Source organism: Rhinopithecus bieti, unplaced genomic scaffold (assembly GCF_001698545.2).
Source record: "Rhinopithecus bieti isolate Rb0 unplaced genomic scaffold, ASM169854v2 scaffold_1467, whole genome shotgun sequence".
Taxonomy (NCBI): Eukaryota; Metazoa; Chordata; class Mammalia; order Primates; family Cercopithecidae; genus Rhinopithecus; species Rhinopithecus bieti.
Window position 1 is genome coordinate 3,702,569 of NW_016803692.1, and position 16,272 is coordinate 3,718,840.

Below are 16,272 nucleotides of genomic sequence, written 5' to 3' on the forward strand. Positions count from 1 at the left end.
ACATCACACATCGGGGCCTATCATGGGGAGGGGGCATGGGGGAGGGATTGCATTGGGAGTTATACCTGATGTAAATGACAAATTGATGGGTCCTGACGAGTTGATGGGTGCAGCACACCAACATGGCACAAGTATACATATGTAACAAACCTGCACGTTATGCACATGTACCCTAGAACTTAAAGTATAATAAAAATAAAAATAAAAAAGAAAGAAATACTTTTCTAAGGGATATTGAACAGTCAAAGGATGTTTGATCTCTCTGACATTCCCTCATTGAAAGCATTGATTCTTATTATACATGGTTTGTAGATTTAGGGAGATGTAAACTCTGAAAAAACTTGAAAGTAATAAATCCTGTATCTCCTTTCTGATTATGTCTCATCTTTTTCTACCCCTTAAACAACACACACACACCCCTTTAGCTGTGCTGGACACATTATCTAATTCCATGTGCCCAAATTCTGCATCTAGATAATGTTGTCTTGTGACAGCGTGGTATCTACCTCATTAAGCAGTCCTTCTAGAATGCTTTGATGACTAAAAATACAGATGACGTGACCTTCGTACACCCGCTGTCTCACCCACATGTAGGAACATGTGCTTTGGGTACATTTTCAAGCAAGGACTTGTGCTGATCTGCCTCATACATTAATCCTAGCTGTAGTAATACTTTGGGAAAGGAATATGATCCCAAAATAACCACCAGGAGAAGAGAAGCATGTCATGAAAGGTCATGGCAATGGGGCAGAGGATGTTGGACAGAAGTGTTCTAAAAATAGAGAGTAAGAGATCAAAGAACCAGCAGTAATGAGGAACCTTTTTTGGCTTTGGTTCCCAAGAGAAGGAGGAGGAGAAGGAGGAAGAGGAGAAGGAGGAAGGGGAAAAGAGAAGGAGGATGAGGAGGAGGAGGAGGCAGCCGTGGCTGCAGCAGCACTCCCCAGCCTGCTCGTGCCTTCTGTTCTACCCGCCACTCACACCCATGTTGCGGAAATGCAGGGTAGGGAGGATGGTTAGCACATTTTCCTGTCCTGGGTGTTGACTGCCTTTAAATTATTTTGATGGAAAGTGTATTTATATAATGCTTAAAAACATGTCAAAGTAAGAAACATGGAAAATTTTACCTTACTGCCATATTGCTACTGTTGCAAAGAAGACCTAAACATTTTGGATCAAGAATCCTTAATTTCAGCTTTTTTCTGGACCAGCCCTTTAGGTTTTACCAGTTCCAATTGACTTTTTGTTGTCTTCCTAAACTGTACCTGATGATTAATTGTGAGTGTTTGCAGAGCCAAGCACTGAGGTTTTGTGCATTAATGAGAAGTTGGGTCAATCAGTCACTGTATATATTCTGTAGGCATGGGTATGGGCATATCTGCTGCAGGTAAAGAAATTTATATCTTAGATATGCTGTCAATCCTTCCCCTACAAATATAGCTTTGACAATAATGAGGCAGGTAGATGAGGATGTGTTAAAAGCACAGGCCTCTTGAAGGAATTTTTGGCAGATGATTGTGTGTATGTGTTTCTGTTCATGTATGAACACAATATAGTAATTCTATAGTATAGTAATTCCATATAGTAGGGAATTTAAAATGAATCCCATAACCTTCCTAAAGGACAATTTCCTCAATAGTAAACTAAACTTATTGACACTTGGCTGACAGACAATAAATGTATGGAAGTGCTTGCCGACTATACAATGCTGTACAAATGTTCCTTAAATCATGTGGTTGTCAGAGAACTAGTCTGTATGTTCAAGCCGAATCCACTGTCTCCTATTCAAGGAGGTTTCTTTCTTTTTGTTCATTCCAAAACTATTTACTGTGCCACTCCAGTGTGCAAGGCACTATGCCAGGCGCCAAGAAGCATTTAAAGATGAATCATACCCAGATCCTGCCCTCAAAGAACTTAGGAGGCAGATAAACTTCTGAAAAATACTCTACTTGGTTTCTCTAATTTAGCTTCAAACGATGTCATAACTGAGCGTAATATGACATTTAAAAAGGGACTTAGCACTCCCTCTTAAATGTTTAAATAATAATGTACATATTAATTAGTATGCATTTGCCTGTTTATAGACTTATTAACATATATGCTAGTAGTCAAGAATACTGAGAAATGCCTGTGCAGGCAAAGGTGTCTTGATTCAGGATAGGCAGTGTGAGGTACTGCAGTGATTAGCAATGACTGACAGTGCACTAATCACAGCCCTTGTTGAGCAATCAGTCTTCATTAGGCTCCCCAAACCAAAATTGACCCAAAAACAATTGATTCTTTCTGGCTTTAAAGCCAATTTCTCCATTTGTTTTGGTTTGAGGCTTTTTAAGGCTGAATCCATGTGTGAAAGGCCCTTTTGTTTAATATTTTAGTTGCAGTGTAGTTAATAAATCCTCGACTTTATTCTAAAAGTAGAGACAAAGTTAAGACTTCTCCAGGAGACTGAGGAATCTTAATATTTACATGAGGGAAATATGCACAGTTATAATCCTGAAAATTATGCGATTTCCAGTCATTTGAAAATCACCACAAAATCTTATTCTTGTAAAAATCTAGCTTAAAGCACATTCTCAGTCAGAATTCTGGCTTTAAAAATATTCCTTGAATAAGAATACTAGAGGTCTTTGGAAAGTATAGGACATAATACTGACCTCTTCTCCCAGTAAAAGAAAGCTGCTTTAGAGATTTAAAAAAAAAAAAAAAAAAAAAAAAAAAAAAAAAAAAAAACTTACAATTTCCTTTTTAGGAAAACTACGAGGGCCTGTACATTGGTCTTGAGCTGGCCTCTCTTTCAGGCATTAATAGATCTAAATCACTATGAGAGATCTTAAAGATGGTCCTTAAGAAAAAGAAGCTATTGTGAACTCAGAAAAGAGGAATGTTCCATTTAGTGCTCAGAAGAATGGTTGAAAACTAGTGGAGGACATGTGGGTGCTAACATTTAACAAATGAGTTTCATGGAATGGTGCGAAGTGAGAAGTAACACTGTGTGAGCAGTAAGTGTAATCTTCAAGCCAAGATGTCCAGGGCAGGCACAGAGGCCTGAGCTTCCTTATGAATCAAGACAGACAACTCCCCGCCAGAATCCCCAGAAAGTCCCTCCATGGAGAGTCTGGCAGACTGGCTCCAACTCTCCAGCCTTTGAGCTCTCCCACTACAATGTTTCAGAAGGAAGGAGAGTCCAGATCACATAGCCAGTTATGTGGCACCTGTGACCCCTTAGTGGCTCATTGCCTCACAGTAAACACTACCACCAATATTGCTGACCGTCCACAGATGCAGTGTATTCATACAACAAATATCAAATCTCTAGACTGTACTGTCTATCAGAAATGAAGAATCTGTTCATGCCTCTCTCCTCCAATTTGTGCTTCTACAAAGTACAGTGAGCGTCTGCAGGCCTGTGCCTGTCTGCCTGCTGTCTACGGTTAGGTCGGCAATAGTGCCCTTTGCTGGTAGCCTCTGGACCCCCAGTTTCTTCTGGCCTCATCTTCATAGTTAGGACCCAAGTCACTCCCTGGTTCTCACCAAGCAACTACATGATTTCAAGAGATCTCAAAAGTGTTAATCTTGAATTGAACAGTGATTTTGACTCTTTCAGAAGACTGGTTAGCTTTAGGAATAAAAAGCAGGGTCAAAAATTCATTCCCTGGCTTTTCCAGTATTTACTGCTGTGTAATAAACTACCCCCAAACTTAGTAACTTAAAACATGGTTTTTGTGGGTCAACAGTTTGGCAAGCCTCCTCTGAGTGATTCTACTGTTCCTCCTGGAGATGACTAAGGTCACTTAGTGGTACCCAGCTGCCAGCTGGGCTGGCTGAGAGGCTCTAAGGTGATTTTACTCACACATCTGGTCCCTTGATAGGGGTGGCTGGAAGTGTGAGCTCACCTAGGACTATCTATTGGAATACATAATGTGGTCTCTGCAGCACCTTAGTCTCAGGGTGGTTGGATATCTTACATGGCAGCTATCTCCCCTCAGAGCAAGAATTTCAAGAGAACAAGGAGGAAGCCCTCTTTTTTTCTCATCTAGCCTCAAAAGTCCTGCTGCATTCTGTTGGTTTCAAGCAGTCGTAAGGCCATCCCAGATTCAAGGGGAGGGAAGTTAGGCTCCATTTCTTGATGCAATGCTATCTGTAGAAGAGCTTAGGAAATTTTGTTGAGGTCATCTTTGGAAAATATAATCTACTTTGGCCTTTAACCCTGTTTTACTTATTTACTGTTCAACTGACTCTGAATATCTGATTCTTGTCCAAGAGTCAGTTATTTTGTCTACTCAAAAGCAAGCTTCTTCCTCCCTTCTCGTCGCCCTTCTTTCCTTTCCACCTAATTAAGAGGCCTGCTTCTAAGAAGTTTCCCAGAGACCATCTAAAAGACAAGGCAGAGTTCATGGGTCTTAGCTGGAACCAGCAAGATGATATGGTTCAGAGGAAGATATAATCATGATGAGAAGAATTAAGGGAGCTTCCTTGAGGAAGTGGCCATTATGCTGGACTTCGATGGACAAGTAGAGTTTGATACATTGAGAATAGAGGAGAAAGGCATGCCATTCCTACGTGAGCGAAGGCACAGCAATGTAGAAAGGAAAGGTATATTGTATGAGGAAAAGCTAAGAGTACTAAAGAATTGGGGATTCAGATTCTGCAGCCATTGAGAAACCAGGTTTTTTTTTTTTTTTTTTTTTTTTTTTTTGAGACGGATTCTCGCTCTGTAGCCCAGGCTGGAGTGCAGTGGCGCGATCTCGGCTCACTGCAAGCTCCGCCTCCCGGGTTCCTGCCATTCTCCTGCCTCAGCCTCCCCAGTAGCTGGGACTACAGGCGCCCGCCATCTCGCCCGGCTAGTTTTTTGTATTTTTTAGTAGAGACGGGGTTTCACCGTGTAGACCAGGATGGTCTCGATCTCCTGACCTCGTGATCCACCCGTCTCGGCCTCCCAAAGTGCTGGGATTACAGGCTTGAGCCACCGCGCCCGGCCGAAACCAGGTTTTTGAGTTGTGTTTTAAGAAGAAACTCTGATAGCAGTGTGGAAGATGCACTGGAGAAGTGAGATCGTAGGGAGAAAAAGATGACCAGTGTATGTTGGGGGCTAGTGTATCCAGGTGAATGGAAAGGAGAGGGCTTTCTTTCTTTTCTGGTCTGTAAGAGAAACAGTAGCCATGACTTTTTCCAGAGATAAAGGCTGAAACTGGTACTATTCATCACTAGGCTTGGGCCTTCTTTCAGCAAAGATTTGTCCAGATGTATTTGGATTGGATATTGGGTAGAACCAATTATCCTCTTGGGATTTCATCCCACCCCTCACACCCCTTTTCCAGTGAATCTATGCCTCAGCCTTCCTGGAAACCTTCAATTTCCCAAGTCCACTTCAAACTCTTGCCCTAGCTAAGAGGGCCCAGACCCTCAGCTGTTTCTTCCCCAATCCTCTAAACTCTTTTTGTTGCCACCCCATAGCCATTCGCTGAGCATGCCATGCTCTATCTCACTTGCTCATATCACATGCTTGCATATGATAATCTCTCTACCTTACTGGCCATCGGTTAACACCCAACTGAAATGTCACCTCTGTGAAGCGTGATGCATAGGCTACTGCCTTCTGATCTCCCAAGATGTTCTCTCTTCTATTGTAACATCTGTCCCATTTTAGCATCATGTGTATTTCATGTTTATTTTGTGGATTAGACTAAGTCCCTTGAAGGAGCAGAATGCTCCTTATCATCTTTGTATTGCTAGTGTCTCTCATAGGACCTGGCACAGAGTAGGTGATCAGTATATGTTACATGAAGGAGTGAAAGTTGGAACTTCACTTAACTTATATTGGTCTGTGTTTCTGATCTAGAAATCCTAACACTGTGAATGAGCAAGGGGTTGATTCCATTCTGTGCAAACAGTGGTGGTTAAGTGTGCTCAAAAGAAGCTGGGTTTCTGTTGACATACAGTTACCGAAGTAATCTGGGAAATTAGCCAGTGAAAACCAGCAGATCCCAGAGTAGTAGAGCTCTTTTCACAAACCTTGTTTATTTCTAACAAACCGTTTCCCAGAGGTATCATGAGCAGCCCAATTGCATGTCTCTCACACCCCAGCAACTATTAAAACCGGCAATTCCTTGCCTGGTTTCAAAGTGCAGAGCAGCCCTGTGTAGTCCCCTGGAGCCTGACATTCATGAGTAGTTTAGATCATTGTCAACTTCAGTGGTCACCTTTTAAAAGCTAAAGCTAAGGTCATACATTCATAAAATCCTTCCTGACATTGTCTGGATAATAGCAGGTAACTCAGCTTATACATAGACTAAGCCCTGAAGAATGCTCCGTGGGCAGAGCTCAGTTTACTTGAGAGAACTTTGTTTGCACAAGGTTTCAGAACTTGGGTAGAGAAGATGTTTTCCTTTTTACCAAGAACTCTGCCATGAACAGTTTTATATAATGGAGTCCGTGCTAGCAAGTTGTTGCTGCTTTCAAATGGCTAGAGCAGATAGATGACACATCTGCCTTCTTAAGCCTCAAGTTAATACATATGTGCTCAGGGAGAGCCTCTAAATTGTGTTTTGTTTTGTTTTGTTTTTTATTACTTACTTGGGTTATTCACTGGGCTTATTAAACAATGGTCTGTAAAGGTGCAACATTTTGCATCTTCCTGACTAAAATGTTTGACTTAATTTTACCCATTAACACCCATGTTGCCTCTCTCACCTAATTTCAGTTTCAGATATTTTCACCTCTAAGATGACACATTTATGAAAATGACAATTTTTAAAACATACCAATTGATTATGGGCAATTCATCACAACACCAAATAATTCTCCCCATAGCTATCCTTTAAGGATGGAGCTCCCTATTTTGTTTAAGAATCACCAAGAGTAGTTCATGAGGTAGGGTGAAGGGAGAAGGGCCTTTGCAGTGGACATGCTTGGCAGCCTCATGCTACCACTGCTCCAGTGACCAGAACCTCTCCGGGCCTCAGCTTTCCTTTGGATGAAACCCTCATCACAGATTTGGTACAGATTGAATGAAGTAGCCCTTAGAAGAGTCTCAGCAAAGATTAATTTCTGTCCTTGTTTCCTAGACAGGTCAGTAGGTCTTGGAAGGGGCAAAAGGAGCAGAAACTTTATAGAGTTAGGAAACAGTGGTAGTTGGGCATATCTAGAATTAGAATATATAAATATGTAAATATAATTCAATTGACAGTAATTTGACTTGCAGTTTCCCAGGAACACATCTACTATACCAGACATGCTGAGGATTTTATGACTCTGTAGCTACATTTAGTCACCATTTTAAAGAGCCCCTTGGCAGTATAGATTCTCTAGCATCATAGAATATTCTATTATGGAAATTAAAGTTCTGGAAGAGCTCTGGGTTCCACTGAATGGATCTCCAGCTGAAGTGTCAGTGATATAAAACTTGTCCACTTATATTTACAAATGATTACTTGATCACTCTTCCAAGGTGAGAAGAATAAACTCATTCTACTGAAATTTAATGTATATGATTGAATGAGAAATAAGAGATTAACTCACATAAATTAATGCTGAATGTTTTCAGAATATCTTCTTCTCTTAAAGCTCAAAGACACTCTCTGTTCTCTTAACTTCCTTTCTTCATCACTTATTGAAGTTTTAAAAACGTTTGTAATTTTAAAATGTGAATTCAGCACAAAAACCATAAATATTTGTCAGGATATCCAAGAGCCAGGCTTACAGAAAGCAAGAGAAAAGATAACAGCCCTTGATGATGGAAGCAGAGACAAACCAGGTGCCTTCCGTGTCCCCTTCATGGTCTACATCTAACACAAGAGGTCTAGATGAGTAGTATGGTCCCTGAGCAGCGGCATTAGCATTCCCTGGGAACTGTGAATAATGTCAGTTCCCAGGCCTCTTTCCAGATGTATTGAATGAGAAACTGTGGGAGAGGGGTTCAGCAACTCTTGTTTAAACAAGCACTCCAGGTGGTTCTGAGGATGATAAAGTTTGAGAACCTTTAGTCTAGAATGGATTTTGAAGAATAGAAGGACGTAACATTTAGAGTGGTGTAGTTTAATTAAAATTTTATTCCATGCTGAAAGACAGACAAAAATACTTGGCAGTCTGTACATTGCTTAGATAATATGGCTTTTGACTAAAAAGCTTTATGAAGACCCATACTTTCATATAGAGAGACAGTTTTAGGAAGAATCTCAAAAGTTCACTTTTTGTAGCCTACCGCATAATACAAGAATGTTTCAACTGCCCAGTTTGAGTTCTAGCCTAACTCTTTTCTGTGGAACCCGTTCCACGAAATATTTAAAATATTTATATAGAGCAGGAGTTCGATGCCCAAATATTTTCAGGGTACCCCAGGCTATGCAAAATGAAAAACGTTATCTTGCTAAGTCTTATAATAAGGGGACCTGTTTCATTTTGTGTGATCCAGTGCTCTGGAGGACTTCTCAGAGCTTATACCATGGAATGTAATTATGAATCTCCAAAAGAGGATATTCATTTTTGTGTATAGTGGCTCTTTTAGTTTGCGGTGTTCCTCAAACTTCTATGAAGCATCTCTTAAGACCAGAATTCTGCAGAATCCATTTTGGGAAATGCAAATCTAAATTACAGAATGATAGAATTTCTGACTTGGAGCTATTCCTAGGGATCAACCAGTTGAGTCCCTTACTTCTGAGCACCTGGCTTGCTGAAAGTCAAAGTGAATTATTCTGAAGCTACTCTTTATCTATAGTTTGTGTTGTTACTAATCCTTGCAGATATGAGAATCTTCTTTAAACATAAAATTTTATGGATAAACACCCACCCCTTACACCTGTGTACATGGATGAAAATAGGTAAAACGTTTTATACTAGTTAATTAAAAAGTGAACTAATGTTGGGTAATTATATTACAGGCTTTGGAGTCAGATGCCAGCTCCATTATTTATACCAGTAAAACTAAAGGGTGAGTTAGTTAAGCTCTTCAAATATCAGTGTCTTATCTCTAAAATGTGGATGACAATTATACCTACCTCCTGGGTGCTAATGAGAGTTAAACAAAGTGATCTCTGTAAATGTTAATAATGTTAGCCACTGTTTTTATTGCTTGATTAAAATATACATAATGAACAAAAGTTACAACAAAATTCATAATGCTTTTAAAGAATTTGTATTTTATTAAGTTAAATATATTTCTCCACGTGGATTTGAAAAAAGGCATTGCATATAAGTGTAAGATATTATTCATTCTACAATGTTTGATATACAAATTAATTTGCAGATCCTAAGCAGAAACAGCAACATTTGGGATTTACAGACTATAGGTTAAGAACCAATGGCCTGTGTCAACTTATTTTATCTAAAAATAGACTGTCTTTTTCTAAAACATTCATTTCAGGAGAGAGCCCTCAGCCTTCTCTGTTCTGTTATTCCTGTGTTTAAACTCCCTTGCAGTTAATTTTTTATAGGTCTCTCGGGGCATGTTCAAAATCCATTTCCTCTGGTCTCGTCTTCTGCAGACCTGGATGGCTGGTCGGCATCTTCCTCACAGGAATATTTTATTCAGAGTAAAAGTTCTTCCTAAAGAAACCTCTCTATCAATCAATTGCTATTAATCAATTTTGTGCCCAGTATCTGAGTAGACATCTTTAGATAGACAGAGCTGTTAAACCACTTTTGTCACTTCAAGGAACTTATGATGCAGTTGAGGGAATGCAGTCATAGAGAGTATTCAAATGCTATCCTGATGGTACTGGTTGAAAATGCGCTTGATGCTCGGCAAAGGACAAAATCAATGTGAGAGAGTCTTTGTGAAGCCCTGTGGAGGCAAAAGCATATTTAGTGCAAAAACACTGAATAAGGAGTCAGGACTAAGGTTCTAATTTAGGTTTCCAGACTTTGAATCAAACTCACTGTGTGGCCCTGGGATAGTTTCAACTTCTCTAGATCTTAGTTTTCTTATCTGTAAAATGGATGATTGGATTAGGTTCTGCCTGGTGCCAACCTCTGGTAGAAAACCTTTATCCACAGTGTGCATTCTCATGTTGAATGCTCACGCAGCCCTCTGACACAGGTACTATTAGTAGCCCTATTTTTGAAATGAGGACATTGAGGCTCAGTGAGGTTGCTAACCTGCTAACACATAGCCGGTGAGTGGTGGTTCCAGTACTCTTATCCGGGTGTTCTCCACTCTGGCCTCTTTCTCTCTTAACCACAGGCCAAATTTCTCCTCTGAGAGAATGGGAAAAGGTTTGAGCTGGACTTTTTGAGATGGATGAGGGCAGAGATCGAGTTACACTATGGGTCTAACTCAATCCCCAGAGTACAGGGTAATTTATAGTGCAGCTCCCTCCCTGAATCCCAGAAAGCCTATAATATGAAGTTATTTCTGTCCCCAAACACCAGTGTTATTATAGAGATCAGCTGAACATGAGGTTAGTTTATTGCTTATTCATTAACCTTTTCTTCTTTGTTTATTTCTTCTTTTTTTAATCCTTCGGTAGTTTTTTTAGTTGCTTTTTTCTAAGTTCTCCTTAATTTCTCAAATAAAGCTCTGCCTATTGTCATGTAAACAGAAAGACTATTTTCTCCCCACCTCTTACAAATCATAAGCCTGTAATTACCAGTTTAATATCATATTTACATTTTTAATAAAAGAGTGACTGTATTTACTTCCATTTGCTTCTATTCTAGTAAGGATTTAGAGCTATTCTATATGTTCTATATGTGACTTTTATCTCTAGTTAGTGTTGTTTGCCTTCTGTTCTTGCATGATCTGCCTTGAATCTGACAGTTGAGAGATGGAGGAGCCAGCAATAATGTCTTAGTTCATTTTGTGCTGCTGTGACAATACCACAAGCTGGGGAATTTATAACGAACAGAAATTTACTAGCTCACAGTTCTGAAGGCTGAGAATTTCAATATCAATACCGAGCTCACACCTGGCCAGTGCCCTTTTGCTGTATCATCCCATGGTAGAAGGTGAGAGGGCTAGAGAGACAAAAGGAGGCCACGCTTGTCCGTTTATAAGGAACCCACTCCCAAGATAACTCCTGAGAAAACGGCATTAATCCATTCATGAGGGCAGAGCCACCATGGCCTAATCACCTCTTAAAGCTCCTACCTCTTAAAGGTCCTACCTCTTAATACTCCTGCAGTAGCAATTAAGTTTCCAACACATGGTTTTTTTGGAGACACATTCAAATCATAGCAAATAGTAGTCATAAACTCGTACTCAGCATTTACTTTGTTTTAGATACTATTCAAGGTGTGTTATGTTCAATCTTCACAACCACCCCAGAAGTTTGGGACTATTGTTGCTCCCATTTTATGAGCAAGAACATTGATTCAAATAAGAAAGTTGACATGCCAGTGATTTATCCAAAGTTACATAGTCGGTCATTTGGCAGAAGCCAAGTCAAACTCAGGGAGTTTGGCACCAAAATCTAAACCCACACACTTGAGACTAGACTTTTGCCTCCTCAGAAGGAAAGAAATGGGCAATGCATGGGAAGATCAGTTTCTTCTTCTCCCCGCCCCCTCCCTTTCCATCTCCTCCTCCTCCCACCTTCACCATTTCTGCCTCTTCTTCTACTTTAGAATGAACTGATTTAAATGGAATTTATTTGACCAACACAAGAAGATTAATTACTTAGGCTAGGAGAAAATTAGGAGGAGGAGAAGGAAATTAAGAAAGGGAACATTTTGGATATACATTTGCCTCTCATATACACCTCTTTCCAAATGGAGAGCTGTTTCCTGAACAGTTTTCCTAGTGAAAGAGGTCATTCACAGCTAGGGAAGGCAGGCCCCACCACTGCCAGGATGGGCCGGCCACTGCAATTGCAAAATTAATAGCTTACTGCCATTTCTATCACGTTTTAATAGTTGAAAGAATAAGAATTGATCCTTATCTTTAAAAAAGCAAGAAGGGCTTTAGGAAATTACTCCCTTCATCTTATCACCTCTGCTGTGCCTTATTGTCATGATACAATCATGTGTCTGATATTTTATTTTCCTCTGCTAATAGCAAGGCTTTAAATTATTAAAGGAGAAGAATGTTGACCCTCTGCTTTGCTGCTTCTCCCTCTCTGCTTTGAGAGTTGGTTGACTCTTTCAGCCTCTTTCCCTCTGCCTTAGAAAGGCTCATTTTCTGTTGGGAGTCACGTCCTGGCTCTGCTTCGTGCCTGTGAGTGTGGAGGGCAGAGTTTGGGCTGCTGAGTGAAGCTGAGGAATGTCTGAGAGGCAGGGGAAGGGGGTTGTTGACTTTACTCAAAATATTTCTTGAAAATATCTCATATAATGTTAGATTTTGCAGCTCCCCTAGCTCTTCTCCAACCCCCCACTTTTAAATAAACATGTAGAGTTATAATTGTGTACAGAAGGAGTTAGAAAATGAACCCCACTGTTGCTATCTCCACAGGCATCTGTGCGGGTGTGACAGGGTGAATAGGCCCTTTGGGAATTTTAAGGGGAATCCTCTAGAGCCAAATTCCTCAACCAGGGCAAACTTCCATCAGCTGTGTAAATAGTGTGGCAATGTGTGGAGGCCACGGGCAGTTTCCTGATAGTCAGCTACTGTGCCCAGGTAGTTAAAAGGAGTCGTGTTCCATCCTGAGGTTTGCAGGATGTGAGTTGGGTCTTATAGTCCCTGATGAGCATGCGGGTAGAAGTTTCCTTTCCACTTTATTTAGTACTGGGGAAGGCAGCCTGATTAAGACAGGTAGGGCTGGCTGGATGAAACCACACCTAAGAGAAGCCTTCTGGGTATCTGAGTGAAGAGAAAAACTGTGACTGTAAACTGAGGACAGAGTTAGGCTCACTGGCAGGCATTCCTCCCAGCTCAAGAAATTCCTGGGGATGGGAATAGACATTGTGCTCTGGGAGTTCTTATTTAGCAGTTATTTAAAATACAGAGTTAAATGCAATTCAATTTATGTATCTAGTGCCTTTAAATATTCCCCACAACATCTGAAAGAAGTTGGAAATCCTGGAAAGGCTTCCTGTCTCTCAAGCAATGCCACGTGCATGCGCCTAGTTTTTTGCAGCTGCGTTAACCTCAGCTCTTCCCTGTACAGAAATCTGGATGCTTGCCCCAGCTCCTGAATCTAAAGTTGTTTTATTTTTCATTTGCTTATTCTGCAGTGTTCATCACTCTGACATCCAATTTGTTTGTTTAGCTTAAATGAATAAGGATAGAGACAAAACAACTAGGTACAGGCAGTTTTCTACGTACGTCAGTGCATAATGCATTCTTGAAAATATGAACAAACCTGCAAGAACCAAATAATTATAAATGGAGTTCTAGTACCAGTGAACCAAAAATACTATAAAATCCCTAAATACATCATGTTTTTAGAGGTAGTCTTTAATCATATATTTCCAGCATTGTGTTTGTTCTTTAATGCTTTCCTTTCACTAGACCCATGAAATACTGGCTAACATCCAACCATCATCCAATTGAGGCAAAAGTTTATCTGCTTTTGGCTTGCCCACTGTTTTCCATGTTCATCTTAACTGTATTAAATTTATGAAACCCTTCTCATCAACAGTATCAGAATTTATTTTCAGCCCTGCTTTTATAGATGTATATGCATAAAACCCATCAAATTATTCTAATAATTATTTAAACAAGTATTCTAGTACAAAGATGGTACCACGCTGCCCAGACAGAATACCTCTACCAGCCATTGTCCAGTTTTATCATGACCAATTTAAGTGCTTATGTTTCTCCTTTCTTTAAGTGTTCTCCTTTCTTTAACCTGTCTAAACCATTCTGGAAATTACCAGATATCAAAATTGCATGCTGTTGTGGAAATGTTTCCTTGAAGTGATCAACTTTTGTCATTGGTCGGTGGTCCAGAGCCACAGGAATTGACGGAAAACAGGGTTGGAGGCAGTTGTTTGTTTCCTGTGTGCACTGTGAGCAAGTTTGCCTCTTACCAGTCTAGGTGAAGCCTGCCACCCAGGTGGATCTCAGCATTCCCTGTACATGTTGTACAGCAGTTGTTGTTCTCTTCAAAACAATAAAGAGTTTGAAATTTTTAAAATTTCAATGTGTTGAACATGTATATAGATAATTGTGACTGAGAATTTAACTAACAGTAATTCTTGAGATGAGGGAGGAACTAGAAACCAATGGAAGGGTTGAATCATTTTTGTCTTTTGTTATATCTCCTGGCTCCTTGTCAACGTAACCTGGGGATACATAATATTGGACTTCATCTACATCTTAATATCATATAAAAAATCTGAGAAGCATTATAGTAGAATCATTAAGAGCATTGACTTTGAAGGAAAACAGACTTTGGATTCCACTTTCTGGCTATGTGATCTTGGGTGAGTTACTTCACCTTGCTGAACCTCAGTATCCTCATTCATGAAATTGAGATAGTGATGCCCATCTCTCCAGGTCATTATAAAAAGGGAACATAATATTTTACAAATTTTTGTGAAATCGCCCAGTGTTAGCCAACCAACATAGGTTTGTTTCAAAGATTTCCTTGATGTGGTTTAAAAACCTGTGTTTCTCCTTTTCATCTTTGACATTATTGTCCAATAACAGTACTAACCATAGTGGAAAGAGAATGGAGAATGGCAGGAGGTCCTATGTATGAAAGTGTATTTGAGTTGGACAAGGTGGGTCTGAACATTGGTGCCATCACTTTCTCCCTGTTTGTGGGTAGCTTTTTATAAATCAATACATTGGTTAAGGGTATGAATAGACAGAAGGCTCTTTCCTTAAAAAGACTGGAAACCATCCATGTAGCTCTTGAACCCTCACATTTTATCACCATTTATGGTGTTGGGAAATTTTTAGAAATTGAGATATGAGGTGATACAAACCTCATTTTCTTGTGACAGAAATTCCTAGCCAGATATCTGGAAATAGGAGAAGTTGGAGAAGAGGTTTGAGGGACTAGAGAATACTGATTTCCTTAGAATCTAAGCAGTAACAGACTGAGGAAACACATTTTAAAATCACATAGATTCTGTGCATGTCCAAGCTGCAGCCTTTCAGGAATATTCACTCTTGGTGTCTTTTCAAAGATCATGACATAACAGCAGTTTGTCAGACTCTTCTATGAATGCGCCATACTTGAAAACATCAGCTTCTTATATGCATTCCCATGTTGTATTATAGACAGTGTTTAGGCCCTGAAGTGAGAAAATCTGGATTAAAATCCAACCTCTTCCATTTATTAGCTATATGACCTTAGGTGAAAGGATTTTTCAATAATTCTCAGCCTCGGTTTATTCATTTGCAAAGTTTACATATTCATATCCACATCAAGAAGTTGTTTTGAGGACTAAATGAGAAAATGTATGTTTTAGTTCATTCAGGCTGCTATAACAAAAATATCATAGACTGGGTACTATTAACAACATACATTTATTTCTCACAGTCCTGAAACCTGGGAAGTCCAAGATCAAGATGTCGAAGATTCAATATGTGGTGATGCCCTGCTTCCTGGTTCATAGATGGCCATCTTCTCACTATGTCCTCGCGTGAATGAAGGAGCAAAGGAGCTCTCTCAGGTCTCTTTCACCAGGGCCCTAATCTCATTTATGAGGGCTCTAACTTCATGACCTAATCACCTCCCAAAGTCTCCACCTCCATATACCATCACATTGGGAACTGGGTTTCAACAAATGAATTCTAGGGGGACACAATATTCAGTCTATAGCAAGGTGTTTAAAATTTTTTGTGAGCTCCACCACCCAAACGAAGGATTTTAGTGATAGATCATCACAGGATTTTGCTATAACCTATAAAACATGAACAAGCAAAAACCCAACACAGCATCATTTACTAATGTCTGAAGTTGCAATACCTGAGAAACACTGTTTTTAAAAAATAACAGTTTCCTATGAAATACTAGGGCCAGGGCCAAGACATATTTAAGGTTCCAGCAACTCCTTCTCTTCCAAGCAGTAGCAAGAACAAAATGACAAAAACAATTCCATTTTAGCACACAGGACATTTCTTCCATTTGTTGTTGAGAAGGATTTTATATTTTTTAAAGCAAGGTGTGCTTAGCCTAAGTGCTTACAGAGAATCCTTCAAAAACGTTTTGGATTTAAAAAAGTGCTACTATGCAGGCCCATCGGTTGTGACTGGATCATGGCAGAAGAATGAACATCTCTTGAAATATGACATCTCAATTCTTGGCTGAGTAGTGGTGACATGATTGGTGACTTGACAATAACCGGTATTCATTTGGTCATAATGAATAATAGAGAAAAATCATTCAATGATGTGTTCTGATTAGTCATCCAAATGAATTTTTTTTTTTTTTTTTTTTTTTTTTTTTT

The 16,272-nt window shown here is 39.7% G+C and overlaps 1 long non-coding RNA gene across 2 annotated transcripts in view; it reads left to right on the forward strand.

Moving 5' to 3' along the window:
• LOC108514724 (uncharacterized) overlaps window positions 1-16,272 on the forward strand; it is a 120,480-nt gene that overhangs the window by 22,456 nt on the left and 81,752 nt on the right. For both annotated transcript variants that reach the window (XR_001881310.1, XR_001881313.1), the window contains exon 3: window positions 15,363-15,495. This is a non-coding gene — a long non-coding RNA (uncharacterized LOC108514724). The remainder of the gene's footprint in view (window positions 1-15,362; window positions 15,496-16,272) is intronic.